We start from the raw sequence: 5,618 nt of genomic DNA on the forward strand, positions 1-5,618 counted from the left end.
TTGATCTTTTGTCTTCTCCCTCTGACCCTATTTGCAAATATATACCTTTTGTATTACTAATAAAGTGTGTCTGAAGCTGAAAGTTTTTTTTCCACCTCCCGAGAAACGAACCACGATTTTTTTCCTTCAACACTGCTATACTCTGTAAAGTGGGTTATTTTCTTTTACTCAATTAGGACTTTTCAAAACACAACTGTCATTTAGAATGGCATTGTGGAGGGCCACGCTTGTTGTTTATAAATGTAAAGATTTATTTTTAAAACTGTCAGCCCTGCCAATGCTACATGACACTGGGGAGCTGAGATGTGGGTGTTTTTTCTTTTCCCTCAGCTCATAAACCATCACATTAGAGAGATTCTGCCAACCACATTCTGACCTTTGCCACTTGACTGCTTTGAAATATAATTAGGGTTAGTTCTCAGTCCTGTGCAATCTCTTCTAGGACAAATGAGAGCAGAACTTATTCCATTAGTTTGAATTCATCTAGCAGGTCTGTGACAATGCATAAACACAAGGAGAATCCAGCTCTGCTTCCCATCGCTGGAACAGGGCTGACTGGAGAAAGGAGCAGGAGGAGTGTCACTTGGTCACTGAAATGAGCAGATTTGATTCTGGAGGCACACAACCAACTCAGAGTACGGCAGTATGGTGATCACATGGTCAGTATGAATGCTTTAATGTATGTCATATATATTGTATTTTACCTTAATACTGTATGGTTTTGTTCTACATCAGTGAAATCATATAGTGCCAAAATTTTGAAAGCATCTGTTACTCCTACTCAGTAGGTTAATAAGGGTAGCCCATGCCGATGTATCTTTGACTTAATGTTTTAAAGGAAAGAAGATGAAGACCAGAAAAATTTGGTTCCTCTAAATACCACCCAAAACTGAAATCTGTCACCTTCATGCCTACACTGAAATGAAACTCTAGCATGGTATATCATTAGTAATTGTTGTGGACTGGAAATCTGTATCTTCATGATCTTAAATAAAGGTCTCTGGTTAACTTATAACTGAGCTAATAAGTTTCTCCCAGTCCCATGTTTTGTCTCATTGGTGATCTTGCAGTTAGCAATACTTATGGAGAATTAATACAAAGATCACATCAAATATCTAGTCGAAGGGCCATTGTTACAAAAGTATATGTATTTAGGCACATAAAAGATGCCAAAAGACACTAAGGAGATTTACAAAGCACCTAAACTAAGCAAGGTGCCCATTGTTCCCCTTCAGCTTAGCTGCTTTTTAAAAATTAATTAGATTTTTTTCTACATTTTTAGGTGATAAAACGCACTTGCAAGATAACGTACAACAGATAAAGAAATACATTTTACCTGTTGGAGTTCATCAGTGGGTTGAGTCCTGTTAGTTTCCATTTCCTGCCTTTATGTACATGATTCAGTAACTAGGGGAATTATGAAATAAAACTTGGTTGTGGCTACAGAAGTGACAGTATTTTACTAGTATATAGCATCTTTTCTGGGTATTAACCTTAGGAGTGGTGACTGCAAGGATTACTATATTCTGGACTATAATGCTGGTTGTCTAAAATGCCCCCAAACTATTTTTTTTTCTGCTTTAAAATGCAAAGTTATTGACTTTATGTAGAAATGAATAGGTTGTTATATGTAAAATAGTGAAGCAGAGACAGGTTAGGAATGTGAACAGACTATAGTAAGAGCAGTCATATATGTGAAGCAGTTGAGCTGTGACAACCCAATTGTGAAAGGTTTTGTGGAACAAAACCTTTAAAGATATATAAGAAGAGCAGGATACTTTTAAAAAGGCACAAGACTCCTTTTATTGTTTAAAAGACATTTTTGACCAGTTTCATAGCTCTGCATTCCTAAGGTAAGTAAAAACCAGTAAACAAATATTTGCCACTTGTGTATAGTATAACTAATGAGGGATAATTCAGAAGAAAGAGAAGGACATTAACTAGTGTAGTGGTTGTGTGGTCTCCTTGTGTGGACTCTTTTCACTGTTGACTGAGTCTTACAGAATAATTGATTGTCTGTGGCTATCTGTTGCTCGGAAAATGGCATACTATCGTCAGCAAAAGTTCTAGTTTCTCAGTGCATATCCATACTCAGGTAAGTCATAGTATTAGCTCTGCTGCATGAATTAAAGTAAAGAGTGCTGTCTCTGTGACTTACCATTTACATATAAAATGTAATGGCTAAACTTAAAATATCAGTATATATGAATGCAATCCCTTTTGGAAAGGAGAACTGAAGAGATGTTCATTTTTCGTGGCTTGGAAGAAGAGTCAACAGTAGAAGCAGTATCGGTGCAGTCACCCCTTTCCCATCTATGGCCCACTGCTAAGATGGAGACTATCAGCTATTCAGATTTCACCACAATAGAATTTGGGGACCTAAAAGTTCAGTGGAACAAGCAAGCTCTTCAGGTAAAGGAGCCCAAAGGAGATGGAGATTTGGGAAGGTCTTGTTCAACTAAGTCCAAATTTTGATCTTACAGGTGTCAGTGAGAGATCTAACATTTACTTCAATTATAAAAAAAAATTGACATTAAAGGACACTTCTCCCCCCCCAGTAAACCCTGTTGGCTTGACTCTGACAAGGGTCAAGCTCTCCATTTAGGGAAAAAGAGTCACATCAAGCCAGGAGGCTCTGCTTGGCCAAGGCAGCTGTGGGTCTCCATAACTGAGGGCCTGCTGGGAGGCTAGCAAGCTGATCACTGGGCCTTCAGCTGTGGACCTTTTGATCCCTGCTCTGTTTCCCCTGAATACTACCCCTTGCTGGCTTTGCAGCCTTGCAGGGAAATGGGCTGGGCTGTGGGCAGGCCTCAGATGCTCCTCATTGCCCCATTTGGATTTAGGCCAGGCACAGCCAACCATAAACACAGACACTCTGGCCTCTTGGACTGAGGCAAAACCCAAAACTGAGGACTTGGCTTTCCATTCTGAATCCTGCAAGTCTGAACCTCTGAAGCCATGTCACTGGTCACGTGGGCTCAGAAGTCTGAGCTATGCTTAGGTCCATGGGACATGGGGCATGCTCAGCAGCAAAGTCTCCAGACAGCCAAGAGGGTGCTGCTGCTGAGCATGCAGGGGATGTGGGCAACCTCAAGATCATACTGTTTCTTCTCCTAGCCCCAGATCCTGGCTCCTTAGCTCCCAAGCACTAAGGTTGCACCTCCCTCTTTCTGAGAGTCCTTAATGGGGTATGGTTCTTAATGGGGTCAAGGCCACACTAAACATTATAAAGAAAAAAATAAATGCACAGCATTCTGGACCTTGTTCACAGAGCACATTGAGGTATATCTGTTGGAAGCCCGTAGAGTTCTGGGATCTAGGATCAAATTTGAATTCCCATGGGTTTTGTGTCTTGAGAATCAGTGGCACTGTCAGCCAGCATGGAAAGCAATGTGGATTCATGCAGTAATACTAAGGTTGATGGTTTTATTGCTTGTAAGGTGTTTTACTGGCGATAGCAAACTTTATGAAGGGCATGAGCTAGGCTGAAGGTAGATTGTTGATGGCTTGTTCTTATGTTATATATGCTGTTTAAATATATTTTACAACACAAATGGTTTTAGTAGAATCTGTTTTGGAGAGAGAATTGCCACATCATAGGGTCTCCCAAGGAAACAGGATGCTTTGATTCTACTCAGAGCATTGGCTGTTTTCTCTTTCACACTGTTCATGTTTACTAGCTGTATCCTTCATCTAGGATGGTTCCTGCCTAGGATGCAAATCCAGGGACAGAATGTGATTGCTGATCTAAATTGCTCTGTATGCTTGTTACTTACTAGAGTAACATCTTTGTTCAGATAACTGGGTAAAAAATGAATAGGGTTATTTGGTGTGTGCTGTATTTAAATTGTTGGATATCATGTACCTGTTACAACACAATGTTTTGGTTTTATTTCAGACATTTTCAGGCTTGCCAAGTTAAATTATGGTTAGAAATATTGATAGTAACTGTTTTGTAATAGGACCTTAGTAAAAAGGCAAGCTTGTATCAGCCAAAAGGAAGATTAGTTAAAAAAAAAAAAAGAGTAGCCATCTATACAGCTATAAAAAGGCTTGAACCATCTAAAAAATGCACGTACAATTATATTTCATGGAAATGGCATCATATTTTAGCAGCTACTTCTGTTGATCCACCAAAACAATTCCCCCTGAATTATGTTGAGGCGCACATAAATAGAAAATGGGGGACAGCTTGTGTCTCGTAGGGATTTTTAAAAATTAATAAATTGAATCCTAAATTAATATGCAAATGTTTGGCTCATTTAGAGCTTAGTCTTCTGCTGTTGGAGTCAGTGGAAGCTTTGCTGTTGCTATTGCGATGTATAAAATTGTCACTGACACAGAATCAAATTAATTGATAGGTGATGTGACAGATCTTTAAATCACTGCTTCCCTTCTATCTCTTGGGTGGCACAGTTAGCACTTGAGGAGTTCCATTATTGTGCCATGTCCTAGAACAGTTGCCATTGTCTTTCATTTTGGGGTCCAGTTTTTTTGTGCATTCTGCAAAATAAGGAAGCCTCATAGCCTTTATAGATGATATCATGGGGTCACAGAATGATTCACTGATTTTTCCAAAGATCATAAACACAATCTGTGGCTACAGAGGGGTTAGGCCAGAGACAGTTTTGTGGATTACCCAAGTACTGCAGGAATACAAAGAGGTAGATATGTCATCGTACTGCTGCTGGCTCCTGAAGCCCTCTGCAGAGGTGGTGTTCACCTGGATAGAAGCAGGGGGACAGCAGTGGTAAAGAAGGTAGGTAGACTCATGCTCAATTACCCTGCCGCTCTTTATAGCTACAGGAGCAAGTTTGCAGCAGAGAGTAGTATAAATCCAACTGATGCAGCTTTCCCTACCCCCAACATTTTGAGAAGTGCTGCATAAAATAATGATATCTGTGGTGTGGCATATATTCAAGGCCCAGGATCTAATCTCTGATTCAGAGAGCCATGGCTCTTTTAAATAATTAGTCTAATTTTACAGATGTGAGCACAACTGGCTAGTATCGAAGTCCCAGCATTGCTCTCTTTTTAAATAAATGGTCTTTTTACTGGATCCTGTTAAGCACATTTTCCTTGGGAAACTGAAGATACTAAAAGACATTCCTGTAAAAGACAATTCACTCATGCCCTCTGTAATAGAAGGCTAACTAGTACTGACATTGGGTCTTTTTTGACTATACTACTACTGAACTTTAGTCTTCATTCAAGTATGACCCTCCCTCAGTAAAAACTGGGAAAAGGCTTTGGAATTTGGCAGAAGTGCACCATACTAGCAGACCTTCAAGTTGCACTGATGCACATATCAGATGTCTCTGACACAAGGAATGCAGTTTGTTTCATGCTAATTATTAGCTTGGACACACTCTGTAGACACTTCAAGTTAGTTTATAATCCACGAATGCTCAGGTGGAAATGGTGAACATTGTCAAAACCTTTGATGAATAATAAACGAGTGTAAATGCTGTTTCAAGCATTGCATCGTACCCCTGAAATGTAAAAGTTTGAATATCCTATGTATTTTGGAAACAGGATTGCTAAACATTTCATGCTATATTTGGGTAATACCTTTCTTCCAGCCCAAAAAGTTAGTGTAGAGGCATTTGAAGGTTTTC

At 39.6% G+C, this 5,618-nt stretch overlaps 1 long non-coding RNA gene across 1 annotated transcript in view; it reads right to left on the minus strand.

Annotated features, from left to right (window-relative positions):
* LOC109309259 overlaps positions 1 to 1,671 on the minus strand; it is a 9,889-nt gene extending 8,218 nt beyond the window's left edge. Inside the window, exon 1 of the long non-coding RNA XR_002100861.1 lies at positions 1,337 to 1,671. This is a non-coding gene — a long non-coding RNA (uncharacterized LOC109309259). The remainder of the gene's footprint in view (positions 1 to 1,336) is intronic.
* Between the last annotated feature and the right edge of the window lie 3,947 nt (positions 1,672 to 5,618).

Source organism: Crocodylus porosus, unplaced genomic scaffold (genome assembly GCF_001723895.1).
Source record: "Crocodylus porosus isolate Cpor-Errol unplaced genomic scaffold, CroPor_comp1, whole genome shotgun sequence".
NCBI classification, from domain to species: domain Eukaryota; kingdom Metazoa; phylum Chordata; order Crocodylia; family Crocodylidae; genus Crocodylus; species Crocodylus porosus.